Here is a 15,376-nt window from a genome sequence, read left to right on the forward strand (position 1 = left end):
ATCCCCAGTGAATCTCAGAAATACCAAAAAGTTTCAAAAAGCAGATGGTGATGCAGATTGAATGAGTCAACGGATAACCTCTGCATCCCTCCTTTAGTTCCCATGGCAAAAAGTATGCCTGTGGGCTGAGGGTTAATCTGGAGAGAAATAATAAAAAAGAGCTCTAAGGACATTTTATTGCCTTAATTCTCATAATCAGTAAGTGATTACTTCATATGCGTAGCCAGAGGCTGTTCCACATGTTAAATAGAGGCAGCTTAACTAGTATTTGGTACATTGGCTACTGTTACAACAGGAACCAATCAGCTGTTGATGATGTGATTGCAAGCAGATTGAGTTAAGGATCAGTCATCTAAAGTTTCATGACAGAACTTTGTATTTCTATTGCACAAATGAAAGTATAATAATAAAAAAATAAGATTTTTTTTCATTAAAAAAAGGCTTTATTTTGATTAATTAATTCATTAATGATAAGTAAAATAAAAATGTATGCCAATTTAGTCTGACAGAATTGTCTTCACCACACAGTGTGATGCTGACGGTTGTGTCTACCAGACAGAAGTAAAGGCAATATATTATAAAAGAGTTAATATCCGTTATCAAATGTACCACTAAAGTATGAGTCATGTTGATTATATACACGATAAGTGGTAAAATGGTTGGAGTGTAACCAACTGTTAACTGCTGATTATTATAGTCATTAGAGGTGCTACAAATTGAGGTTATTTCCGTGGCACATGATTTTGCTGTTGGGTGAAAGTCAAGGAAATGTTATATTCATATTTGATTGTAATCTGAAAATCTGATGTAGTGCCTATAATTTAACCAACATTGCACAGTTGAACAAATATGATATGTTATATTTTTTAATATTTTTATGAAGCTGAAGTAAAACCATGTTTTATTAATTAGTCGATGAATTTTAAGGAACATTTTTATTTTGGGACTGTCGAATCATAGACTTAATAAGAGATAGACATAAGAGTTCTGCTCGTTATCTGAACTTTCCGTTTGCAGTGACATTTACTGAAATGTCTAAAACGCATTTAAAATAGTCTCCATTTCACTTCCAGTAAGAACAGATAGGAGAGAGACAGCAAGGTGACTTTCAGCTTTAGGAGTGACAGATAACCCATTAAAACCCGCTGAAAGAGAGAGATAGAGGAAGTGAGGGAAGCACAGAAAGAGATAATGCTAATAGGTTGGTGTCATGCAAAGAAATTTCCAGCTTCAGATCACATGGACTTAAAGCTTGTGAATGGTAAAATGTCTTAGATATACGGCTGCCTATGGTCCTGCCCATCAGACAAAATGTCAGAAATGGTTTCCAAGCACTGTAGTATTTTTCTTCTGTTGGCTTTCATCATTGTCAGTTTGGCTGTATTGAGTTAATCAGACAGACAGGCTCCCCCCTCCGGTGCCAGACGAGGTCAGGACACAAACTGCAGTTCACAGCTGTGAATCAACTCATCACACTGGAGAGAAAATTGAAGGAAAAATTAACTATTCTCACTTAAACAGTGTCAAATCCCAATGCATATACCAGACAAAAAGTCAATCCACTATCCCGCTGAAAAGACCAGCACAAAATGTACAGCCCGTTCTCATCCCAAGGCGTCATATACTGACGCTTTTGAAATTTCTTCAATATCCGACGCACAGGGCACCCTTAGGCGTCAATATGAGACGCAGATAAATATGAGTCTAGGAGGCGCCTCCTAGCGGTCTAACCCTAAACCTACCCCAGACCTAAACCTACCCATAACCGGCGTCTCATATTGACGCTAAAGGGTGCCCTTTGCGTCGGATATTGAAGAAATTTCAAAAGCGTCAGTATATGACGCCCTAGGATGAGAATGCGTTGAAATGTAATGCTGTTCCAGACTGGTTATGCTTTTCAGCAATCTTGATTTGATTTTGAATGATTTGGATTTTGTTCGATTAAGATGAACTGCGAGTGCTCTGTTAGTGCGGTTCATTTGAATAAGTGTGAACGCTGCAATCTGAATCGTGGTGTGCACCAAACAAGCGAACAGTGGCACACCTTTTCAGGGGGTCTTGGTCCACTTGCAAACAAACTCTGGTCCACAAACAAACAAATTCGACTGAAAAGTGAACGCAATACGGACCAAAGACATTTAAACGAACCAAAAAACAGGACATGATGTCACAAGATGTGACCCTATAAGGACAGAATGCACAAACATACCTGGTTTTCTTCATCATAGGACCAATGTTGCCCATTACAGTTTGGTACAGGCGTCAAAACCGATGTATCCTTGCAGCAGATCTTCATTTGTGTGTTTAATGGAGGAATTACTGCCGCTGTTTTGACTACTTCATTTTATAAGCTCTTTGTGAGTTCTCAGCTGGTAAAAATACCATATGGATGCACATAAAATAAGCACATTTACTGTAGCACGCAGTTGTTTTTGATGTTTGGGGAGTTCGGTCGCAAAACATATGGCATAAAAGTTTTTTTGTTCAGTGTTAAAAATAATGAACGCTAAGCAAACCAGAACTAAATGTATAATTATTATAATTTTTTTGGTTCGGAAGTCCGGAACAAAAGAACAAAGAGTTCCGAACTACAAGTGTGAACACATCCTTAAACTGTAGTCCACTTTAAGTCTGAGAGATGCGTGTGACACTAAACTGCACTGACAAATTATTTCATCACAATAAGTATCAAAGCAGAGGTCTGAAAACATTGCAGAAAATACCCAGGGAGGACAGAATTCAATCTAGTGCACACACATAAAAGCAGAGCCACAGGTAAGTGCATAAAGACTTGTCTTCAGGGGCAGAAGATCATTTAAACGGAACCAGCTAAATCCCAAAGCACTGCCAGGGCAATTAGATAAGGGTATATATACTAGGGGTGTTTTCTAAATAATAATAATAGACAGTACAAACATAAAATACAATAATTACTGCAAGAAATAAAATTCAAGAATCTTCCATTGCTCAAAAAAGGATGGATGTTTTAGGCTGGATAAGATCCTCAGAAAAGTAATTCTGAACAGGTCCTGTCCCAAATGACCATTTTTAAGTCTCTATATGCCCTAAATGCACCCATTTGTTGATGACTGGTGATGACTATTACCCAACAGTCCCTGAAGTAACTGCCAATTCCATTTTGGACAGTGCCACAAATCAACCTACTTTGTAAATGGCTTAGTTGTCTGTATATTAAGTCTGTATGAAAGTGTCTGAGTTATTAATTGTCTGAGAGAAGTGCCATGGATGTCAAAAAAATGATATAATTGTCATCTTGGAGGCACTGAATCAGGAAACATCCTGTAAAAGCTCTGGACAGAAGTGCCAGACCTCCAAACTCCAAAGAAAAAGTGCATTCACCAGATGATTATTTCATTCCATTCTCCCCCTCTTGCTCCAAGAAATAGTGCATTTTGTGTTTTTTCTTCCCTCCATTTCTATTGTGCCATTTCTACAAGAAACCTGAGGTCAGATTCACAAACATTTCTTCTCAGAATGTACTTCCAAAGAATATTCTTATCTTTTATTCAGAAAAATCATAAGAATTATTTTTTCTTTTCTTTTTAAGAAAATAAATAAATAAACAAACAAGCAGATAAACTCTTATGGTTAGGAAGATATAGCTTCACTCTGAAATCCCAGGAAACAAATTCTGAATACTATGGTTTGTTTCAAATAGTAAGCAGTAGAACATTATATACTAGCCACATTTAATAAATACTAACATATTTTACTTTTATAAAATAAAAGTATATAATGTATATAATGTATATACAAACTCACACAGTTTTCTACTGAAAAAAATATTCGGTGTATATAAAATGGTTAATACTGTAGATGAAATAGTAGATGAAGATGAAGTATTAATTTGCAAAAGACCTGTCATTTTATTCTTAAGAAAAGTAATTAAGAAGTTAAAAGTTCTTAAGAAAAATTCTAAGAATTTTTCAAGAATGTTGCTGATCACTTTGTCTATACTTTTTTTTTTTTTTTTTTTTTTTATCTGGTGGCTTTTTTTTTTTTTTCTTGGCAAGAGGAAAGTGAGCCTCCATCCAGGTGAAGCAGAATGCCACAGAGGCTATGTGCTGTCCTGGCTGACTGACTTGAACATCCCATGAGTCTCTGAGCAGGGACAATGGGACAACAGTAGACCTGCTAATTCCAGATAAGACCATCCAAGGGCAGGTCCACTAAACTCCCTTACTGCTGACAAACACAGACGTGAAACTCATCAACAATGCTCCTTTATCACGTTTATCTGTTCCTCCCCTCCCTCACTCTGCCTTTTCCTTATTCCACTCAACACTCACTCTTTATCCTTCTATCTTTCAATTGCTCCTTTAAAAGTAATCCCAAATGCTGTCGAGCCTTTCTTCACTTGTGAACCTCAAGTCTGGCTCTTGACTGGTCAAGGAAAAGATGTTCGGTGTGTGAGCCAACATGTGACACTCATACAGGGCATGACATCTGACCTGAAATTTAAGGGTAATGGACCAGAGGGAAGATGCCAGATTCGAATTCCTTTTATCCGTCCTCCTGAGCAGAACAACCCAATCCATCTGTAAGGATTACAAGGAGCTTTATGAACACACAGCGGGCCTGTTCTTCACTCTTTCTCTGTCTCACTCTCCCTATCATCATTCAAATGCTCATTCCCGTTTCATCTAATCTACACAGGCAGGCCCTTTTGCTGGGATTTGCTTCCCAAGCCACATAAATGGAACATATGAGCTTTTCCAGTTCCTTCACTTCTAAATTTCAACTATTCCTTTGTTCCTTTTGTAGCCATAAGGAGCTTTTGTCAAGTTTAGGTGTCCATCCAAATCACCCAAAGCCCAATAAGGTTTTAAAACTTGCAAATAACATTAACTGATAACCATCAAAATCAGCTTATTAAAAAAACAGACAATGCAAGAAAGAATGCATCTACAAGAGATTTTGATATTACAAGGGTTTACTTCAATTTTGATATCAAAATGTAAACAGATATGAAGGAATGCAAGAAATGCATACATTTAATAAAATCACCAGAGCACCAGTCAATGTGTTTACCTGAAAAGTTAGATCTGGGTAATCAACAAAACAACAAAATTGTAACAAAGAAAATGTTAATTATGAATGTAATCCATATCATAACAAAACCAACATGAGTTTATAACTTATGTGATTAAATGAAACAAAATAGCAATACAAAACCAACAACAAAACAAACATGGGTTTATGACCTGTACATGAACAAAACAAAACCAAAAACTTTAAGGCATTTACATGTTTTCTCACCTTTAAAGTGCTCCTATTATGCTATTTTAAAGGTTCCTAATTTTGTTTTGGGGGACTCCTATATTAGATTTGCATGCATCTAAGGACAAACAGACTCTGTGGATACTAGTCTTAGGGATAGAGGAAGACTATTCCACAATTTTGGACCAACAATAGAAAAAGCATAATATACATTGCACATCACCTAATTTCTCAAAGAGTCTGAAAACGGTTTGTTCGAAGATTCAGTCTCTCTAAACCCCTCCTTTCTGCGAGCCTGCTCTGTTCTGATTGTTCAGACGGCCAGTCTGTTGTGATTGGTTGACCACACAACAGTCAATTAGCATAAATTCGGCTCCGGGGGCTTTCTCAGCACTTTTATACACAGCGTTACGAACAGTAACGATGGCATTGATTTTACCGCATCAGTCTCATCCTTTGGAAGTACATCAAAGTGGATTTGCTTTGGCAGCAGAAAACAGCGTCTTCTTGACATGAACAACACCAACCAAATTCAAGGCCTCGGATACAACTACAGTGTTTGTCAAAGTAGATGTTGATCGCAGGCAGCCAATTAAGACCATAGGCTGGTATTATGCAAATGTTACATTACGTAGGTACAGGTAGTGAGACAGGAATTGCTGAAGACTCCTTTCGGCAGTTCAGAATTAATTATTTGTTTAGGAGACAATAGCATTATTTGTCATGCCATTTAAGAAAATACTAATTAGTTCAAATTACTTAACATGTTGATCAGGCGGACCTTTTCTGTCTACTAAATAGGGGGATCTTGACCAGATAAAGCTGCAAAACAGACTACAATTCATGCTGATACAGTATATGACAGCCTATAGGGGTTTGTGTGTGTGTGACAATAGGGAGAATGTGTGTCTGTGGGCTTTATGTTTGTGCTAATGGGTTTGGCCATGTGCCGTGAAGGTGCTGCGGTAAGGCCAGCCAGTGGGGAAAGATCAATGCAGCCACACGGATAACGAGCCCTGCTGCCAAGAGAAACACACAAACCCCAGACCACATAGCAAACCCATCACAAAGCATTTCTCTTGCACTCTGTCTCTGAATCAACAAATCTTTATTGGCATGGCTGTAAAGATTTGCAATACAGCCAAAGCAATATAATATAGTACTTATAATGTATAGATGTAGAATATACTCAGGTGCTGTGCCATAGTGGGAATGAGAACAGTTGCTCTTTTCCAAATCACTGAGCTACATACAGACAGCATGTAAGGCATCATAGGCACACTCTGTTCCAAAAGTTATGTTTATGATTATGATAAAGCATCCCTGCTGAAAAGACTTGCTTAGACTAGCATGAATATCCATGCTGGCCAAGCCAGGACTTTGCTGGCTTATGCTGGTCGGTGAGCAACTATACTAGTCTTTCTGCAGGAATCAGTCTTTAAGGCAGCATATGCATGCATCCTTTACAAAGAAAGCAACCCCATTGTGAATTTTGACAAGCTAAGTGGAAAAGGCAAGAGAAATGTTAATTTTGAATGAAATGCATTCAATAACAAAAAGTATAAATAGAAAAAGGTTCAGCCTAATTAAAAAAAAATTGTGTTTGCTGTGTATTTATGCTTATTGGAGTATCATATTGTTAGATTAGCAACTTTCTAATGCCAAACTGTATATCTCCCTTGAACTTCATGGATAGAGTTACTGCTTATGAGTGTTCCAGATCAGTCACTTATCAGGTTGTTTTTCAGTTAGGATGCTGGCTTAGAATGCTGCCTATATGTAGGGCAAAGAAACTCTTGTTTTGGAGCAGAGCCAGTGTGTCACTTTCACTCAGTGAAGAAAGCGAGGAACTTTGATTCTGAGAAAAGTTGTACTGTATTTGTTCCAGAAGAGAGTTCCCACTGCCCAGAGATCACAGATTTTTTCAGGTTTTTTTTTTTTTTTTTTCAGTAACTAGACTGTGGTAACTGATTCTGTACATTCTTAAAATTAGAAGCAAACCCTGACCGAAACCAGACATTCATGGCACATTCTACCTAATAATTTTCTCTTTGTACACTGTCAAAAATGATTTTCATGATTTGTTGATCTGGTCGCACATGTGTCTCCTCCAAAGTTTCAGACAAAATCTCAACAACATTACAGACTGTGCTCAGATTTTTCTCCTCAGCTAAAGACTCTCACATTTGTCTATTTTAAAGTGTATGAGAAATCTCAACAACATCACACACTGTGCTCATATTTTTCTCCTTAGCTAGAGAAACTGGACCGCTCACATTTGTCTCCTCCAAAGTTTCAGACAAGATCTCAACAACGTCACACACTGTGCTCAGATTTTCTCCACAGCTAGAGACACTGGCGCTCTCACATTTGTCTCTTTTAAAGTTTATCACACAATATGCTCAGATTTTTCTCCTAAACTGAAGACCCCGGTGGTCTCATATGTCTCCTCCAAAATTTTAGACAAGATCTCAACAAAGATTTTTCTCAGCTAGAGGAGCTCTCACATTTGTCTCTTTTAAACTTTAGAAGATACCTCAAGAACTTTACCAATTGTACTCCAAATCATGTACTTGAAAGGCACTAAAGTAAAAGATAATCCATAAATTCAGTTTAAGCTTATATTAAGAGTGAAGTTATGCAGAAATAAGGTTAACTTTACTCTTAATTGCTGACACACAATAAGAGTATAGAACTGTACAGTTTTTGTGCAGATAGTACATCATTTGTTCCTGGAAATAGTAATGTCCCCAATGTCTTTTATCAAAACTGACTTACAGAAGTCTTGCTAAAGGGACCGTCCTCCTGGAGCTTTCTTTGCTGAAAGGCACATTAAATGTCTTACCTTATGTAAATCCTTGACCAATTTGATTATTAATACATATTATATGGTAGAAATGTTTGAGTTCATACTGAGACATTTGAGATCTCTTCTAATTTTTAGAGGAGACACATGTAAGAGCGCCAGTGTCTCTAGCTGAGGAAAAAAAAATCTGAGCACAGTGTGTGATGTTGTTGAGATCTTGTCTGAAACTTAGAGGATACGAATGTGAGAGTATTAGAATTTTTTGTCAGGAGACAAGTGTGAGAAGCAGGAGACTCAAGCAAAAGTCTCCATTTGTTGTTAAGTTAACCTCATTTAGGAGATCTAGCAGAAACATTTGAGATGTGAAAAATATCTACATGCATTGTCATATTTGAAGTCGTTTAGTGTAGACAGTGTTTTGTTGCACAATGATTTAACAGTGGAAATCATGATCTGTATTTACATGCATGCAAAATGGGTTGTACAAGACAAAATTTTCAATGCAAAAAAAAAAATAAAAAAAAAAAAAAAAATTGGTTGTGCAAGTACCATGAAGCACCTAAAATAAAATTGAAGACATCTGAAGACAAAACAATGAGACATGTAAGAGAATCACCACCTAGGTTCCTGAGCTTAGAGAAACCTCTGTCAGAGCCCAAGCCATTTGTGCAGCACATCAACATTGAGGAACAGCAGCACCTCAGGCAGCACAAGGTCGTGTTCCCTTCTCACCTCTCCTATTGTTTCCGGTCTCTCCCCCTACTCTCCTGTCCATTAAAGGTGAAAAACCCCAATGGCATAAAATAATAATAATAAAAAGAGCAACCTCTGCTAGACAATAAAGAGATCTCCCATATGTCTTTTATTTCTCCTAAGGAATTTTAGGAGAAACATCTGAGACATTGTTGATACTAAAATGAGAGATATTTAAGAATCACAACTAAGTCTCCTGAGCTTAAAAAGAGCAACCTCTGAGCAATAAAAATATTCCTATAATGGAGTCTTGAAAGAGATTGCAGCAAGAAAATAAAGAGAGGTTTTGTTTCTTCCACCATTGTGTCTCATTTGTGTCTACTTTTATTTCTCAAAATAATTTTTTTGAGAAACATCTGAAATGCTGTTAAAATGAGAGGTATATGAGAATCACAGAATCACAACTACGTTTCTGAGCTCAGGAAAAGCAACCACTGAGCAATAAATTTGTCCTCTGGGTACTCTCGAAGTGGTTTAAGTGGTCATGTTTTCTTTCTACACAGATAATGAACACACATGTATGTCAGCCTCACACAGATTCACTCGGCAGGAGAGTACCGTACCTCCGCCCAATCTTCTCCATGGCCTATCTTCTATTGTTTGGCAGAAATGTGTTTCTGTGAGCAAATGCTTTCCTCCCCACAAAGCGTCAGATAAAGAGATTGGGCTTGAAAGGCTAGCGCCTCTGGAGCGCAGCTCAGGCTGAGACAGAGGACACGATGTCCCGCTGAGAGATGACCACTGCCCTGAATTCACACACCAACCTTGCGGGCACAGGAGAAAGATCCACACCGACCCCTGGCTGAGTCTTTTGTGGCCAATATAGGTCACATCACTGTTTCCACACACACAGAGTTCCTGTCTCCCGTGGCACACACACTTAAATTCAATCCTTTACGAAATATGTTCTTTCTGTGTCTTCTTGAGATTTCTTTGTTAATAATGGACAGCGGGTTTCAGAGTGGCATGTGTCCTTCTATTCCCAGTGGCGACGGGAGTAAATGGAGGTTCACAAAGAGCCCTTAGACGAGAGCAAAGGAACAACCCCCCCAAACTCAGGCGAATAATACAGCTTTATATTTAGACCCTTCTAGCTGACAGCTGATCCAATTCACCACACACAGCTCTGACATTTAACAAAACCGCTGCCAAAACAAACCACAAATCAAAATTTGCTAAAAGTGGACTCGTGTTTGCTGTTTACACAACAAATACATTCATGTCAGAAAGGTACACCAGGAAAATATATGCAGTCAGACAGACAGACAAATCCCTACTAGAATGACAGACAGACAGATAGAACTGTACATAGATTGATTGAACGATGGACAGACATCCATAATAGAACAAAAGACAAACATCCATATCTGAACCATAGACAGAGCAACAGATAGACAGAACAACAGACATACTAAAACTGTCATCCATCCTAGAACCACAGGCAGACAGAATGAGAGATAAAATGATGGAGAGACAGAGACAGACATACTAGAATGAAGACCGAATAATATATAGAACGATGGATAGATAGAACAGACATAAATACTAGAACGATAGTCATCCATAATAGAACAACAGACAGATAGAATGATAGAGAGAATGACATATAGAACAACAGACAGATAATCAGACATCCATACTAGAAAGACAGAAAGAATTATAGAGATAGAAGAGACAGACAGACATCCATAGAACAACAGTCAGACATCCATACAAGAACAAAAGACAGCGAGACAGATAGAATTATAGATACTCTAAATATGAACGATAGATAGAATGACAAACAGAATGACAGATTAAGGGCCCTATCTTACACCCGGGGCAATGCAGTGCCAAGCGCAAGTGTTTTTTGCTAGTTTCAGTCCGACGCTGTTATCATTTTCACGTCCTGCGCCACGTTGTTTAAATAGCAAATGCATTTGCGGCCATTTGTGCACCCATGGGCATGCTGATCTGAAAACGAGGTGTGTTCTGTCGCATTGTTGGCGCGTTGCTATTTTGAGGCAATATAGACTGCGCCAAAAAAAAGTTTTTGTTTTTTTTAAATAGACTGCGCCATTGATCAACTGAAACCTGGTCTAAAGTCAATGGCGCAATATATTTTTTGTTATTTAATGAGCGCGTTAGTAATGTGCGCCTATAGGCGGGTCCACAATGCGCGTACACTCTGCTTATTAAACACACAGGGATGCACAGCAGCACACAAACATGCCAAATATTTAAAATAAAAGGATTACAATGTAAAAGATTATTATTGTGTAGGCTACATAAAGATATGGTGGAATCCGGCTTGTCCCGTAGATGGTTTGCTAGCGCACTTTTACCTTTACCTTTTACTTTTACGAGCAGTTCCGTTTGCGCTCTGGAGACGGCTTCGGTCTTTCCACTATCAAATTCCGTCATGTAAATGGCGAATCTTCCATGGCGCGAGCGCAACTGGCATTTAAATGAGACTCTGATTGGTTTATCGCACGTAAATGCCAAAACACAACCATTACTCATTATGAGAATAGGGACAACCCTTTTAGACCATGTGCCTGGGCGCCGACCATTTTTCCCGTCGTTAAACTAGCAAAAGTGGATTCGGATACGCCCTAAGTGAACTTGCGCCGTGCGCTTTAGACCATGCACTTAGATCGTTAAAATAGGGCCCATAATGATATACGATGATGAGTCGACAGATGAACAACTGATAGAACCAATAAAAAAACTAGAATGTACAAGAAAATGTGAGTGGGTGCTTGCAGTGGCAAAACTCGCCACTCGGTTGCTAGGGTAAGGTTAGCCAATTTTTAGCAAGATGCTAACACAATTAGCATCATGCTAACAAGATTAGCATGTAGCTAGCATCATTTTAGCATGATTAGTGTTGCTAGCATGACGGTAACATGATTAGCATGTTGCTAGCATCATGCTAGCATGTTTTTAGCAAGAAGCTAGTAAAATTAGCATGTTTTTAACAAGAAGCTAGTAAAATTAACATGTAGCTACTGATTGGTCGTCTGAGTAAAATGAGCCCGCCCCCTTAGTAGGAATAGTAGGAAAAACTCATGCATTTCATGGGCCGTCCTACACCATACTAAGTCAATAGGAAACTTTGGGCAGCTCCTGCCCCCCAGGGGTGCAACTTTCACCCCATTGTGAGGTATATTCTTACAGAGCCTGTCAGCCTCTTCAAATATGGCAAATCACACGGTTCTGTGAAATCCTTGCTCGGAGCTATAATAATAGCTATAATAATAAAGAAGAAAATAATAATAAGTATTAGCAATAACAATAGTGAGTGATTTGCCTTTGGCAAGCACCCACTAATAACAATAGACAGATAGGTAGATAGAATGACAGACAGAAATCCATACAAGAATGTTAGTCAGACAGATAGAATGATTGACAGAACAACAGACAGACAGATCTGAATTAGTACATGAAATCACAAATTTTCTTCTTTTGAGATAGATATAATTTAAAACATATTGCTTCTGAATAGTGGTACAGATATGCCATGTTGCTCCTTTTTTATTTTCTTAAAGGAATTTGAAATGAAATATCAGGAAACAAAGTTGCTACTTAAATGAGCAACCACCGAACGATCAAATTCTCCTCTGGGAAAATATTTTATTCCATTCCATTCTGTTCATTGCACTGCCTTTTGTTCCCATCTCTTTTGAACTGTCCTCTCATCTCTCCTTCTTTTCCTCTTGGTATTCCGGTCAGCTGGCAGAGAGGAGAAAAATATCCTTCAGGATGCAAATGAAGGCACTAGATCATGGCCAGGGGCACAAATGGCAAATTAACAGCACTCTAATTAGACTCATTAATGAAAGCTATGGGGCGTGGGCTGGAATGCTTTCATCCTGAACATCCCACTCCACTTACTGTCTGTATCCTAAAGAATGCAGACACAATATGAACAATTCCATAAATCAGTCTGCATGGAGAAGGTTTGGGAATGTGTCTGTGCTTTTCATAAACACATCACATTCGTCTTAATGAATCATTAAACTGTCTGTTATGCCTGGTAATAGCTCAATTTTACCCACACGTCCACATACACCCACATGCTATACAGAGAAGAAAAATGGCTTCTTTATCAGAGCAGGTGATGTGGGTAGAATAAGATTTCAATAGGCATTGTTAAATGGCCTAAATGACATTGTAGAAAGATGGATTCAGCTATAGGTGAACCATCACCATATTTCTACATGTCTCTGCTTTGTCTTACTGGCTGTCTCTCACCCATTGATTTTGTTTTCTTGAGATATTGTGGACCAGTAGCAAATCGCTAATGATTCTTGTCATTAGTAACATGTTTGAATGAGGATGCAAGTTGTATGTGTAATGCTCGCTCCAAACTGGATTGGCCAATTCATTGAAAACAATGAATTTATTTGTGAATTGCAGCTATGCGTTGAAAAACTGCAAAGAACTGCCTGTTTTTGTGGTCGAGTGGCTAGAAGGAAAAGACTTCCAAAGAAAACCAATGTTACGTCATGCCTGGGGTTAACTGGAAGATATATATGACAACATCTGAAACCTCTTAGAAGAAATGTTTGTAGTCTGATGAGACTTAAGTTATTGGAGCCAAATACATTTGTGGAGAGAACCAATAACAGGAACAAAATGTGAAGGAAAAAAACACTCTCTGAATAAATGGTGTATGTGTGCTCAAATGAGGTGTATTGTGAGGCTGAATTTAATTAGATTTTTGCACACTGCTCTTGCACGGTCTGCTTGACAGAGAAAATAAAAAATATTGATCACAAAGAAATTACAGTTCTGGGCTTAAAAGTATTTCCTACAGAAAGATGCTTATGTGAATCAGCATCTTGGAATATCTTACAATGCATGGGCACAGGTCTCATTCATAAACTGTCCATATCCACTTATTTGCGTTTAACTTGTTCACAGACATTTCCACACAGAAATCCTGATTCATCATAAGTTTGCTCTTACTGTTTGGGGTCAATAAGATTATTTAAAGAAATTCAATCAGCAAGGATACATTAAATTAATCAAAAGTGATAGCAAAGGCATTTATAGCATAGATTTTCTATTCATCAAAGAATCCTGAAAAAAAGGATATTTCTATATCCTATAATCTTTACAAAAAGGATATATTTTATAAGAAATGTTTCTTGAGCAGCAAATCAGAATATTAGGATGATTTCTGAAGGACAATGTGACACTGAAGACTGAAGTAATGGATGAAAATTCAGCTTTGCCATCAGAGGAATAATATAGAATATAAAATATATAGAATATAAAAAAGTTATTTTAACCCTTAAAAGTTATACCTTCTTAGTTTTCCTCAGTCAATTCATTATAAACAATATAACAAAAATAAAAAAATGTATTAGAAAAGAATGTCTATTTTCTTAAAATAAATAAATAATAACTTGGGTCACTAGTGACCCGAGTTATGTAGTGTAAGCATATTTTTGTGCAGTTCAACTTTATTCCTCAAGGTGGCAATTTCTGATGTTCCAATCATAATTACTGCAGGCATACAACAAAAGAATACACAAGTATCATCAGCAAAACTTGAAATGGTTCAGCCACTTACTACAGAACAAGTACTCTATGCAATCAAATATGTGACCCTGGATCACAAAACCAGTCACAAGTAGCACGGGTATATTTGTGGCAATAGCCAAAAATACATTGTATGGGTCAAAATGATCGATTTTTCTTTTATGCCAAAAATCATTAGGATATTAAGTAAAGATATCTGTTCCATGCAGATATTTTGTAAATTTCCCACCGTAAATATATAAAACATTTATTTTTGTGAGTGAATGCAGCACAATCGCGAACATAAATGGACAACTTTAAAGGCGATTTTCTAAATTCTTTTGATTTTTTTGCACCCCCAGATTCCAGATTTTCAATAGTTGTATCTCGGCCAAATATTGTCCTATTATCCTATCCTAACAAATCATACACCAATGAAAAGCTTATTTATTCAGCTTTTGGATGATGTATAAATCTCAATTTCAAAAAACTGACCCATGTGACTGGTTTTGTGGTCCAGGGTCACATATTAGTTTCACTGTCACTTGATAGTGGATCTGGTGAAGAAGCTGTCAACAATCAAAATATTGATTTTGAAGACATTGAAAAGGAATGTTTTGAGAATATGGTTGAGATCGTGAATATGAGCCAGATGTTAAATGTACTGGAGAAATAAGCTCTGATGATGACAGTGATAATTGTAAAAGCATCTGCTCAAATTGATCTCTTCCAAGTAAAACAAACAAACAAAAAAAAAAAGGTAATGAAATATACTTCATTATTCTTTTGTAATTGTTATTAAAATAGCAGGCCATTGCGGCATTCAGAGATCGAAGAGCCGGGTCTCTAAAGACCCAGATATGTTTGTATGATTGCATTGGCTAAATTGTAATATTATTTCACAATATTACTGTTTCTACTGTATTTGTGATCAAATGCAGCCTTTGTGAGCATTAGAGATTTAATCTTTAGAGAACATTAAATTATTGGCGCTCTTAATATCAAATAATACAGATTCATCAATATTACAACGAGAACAAGGACACAATTGTTAGTGAATGAGAC

This window comes from Abramis brama, assembly GCF_963993115.1.
Source record: "Abramis brama genome assembly, chromosome: 12".
Classification (NCBI taxonomy): Eukaryota; Metazoa; Chordata; class Actinopteri; order Cypriniformes; family Leuciscidae; genus Abramis; species Abramis brama.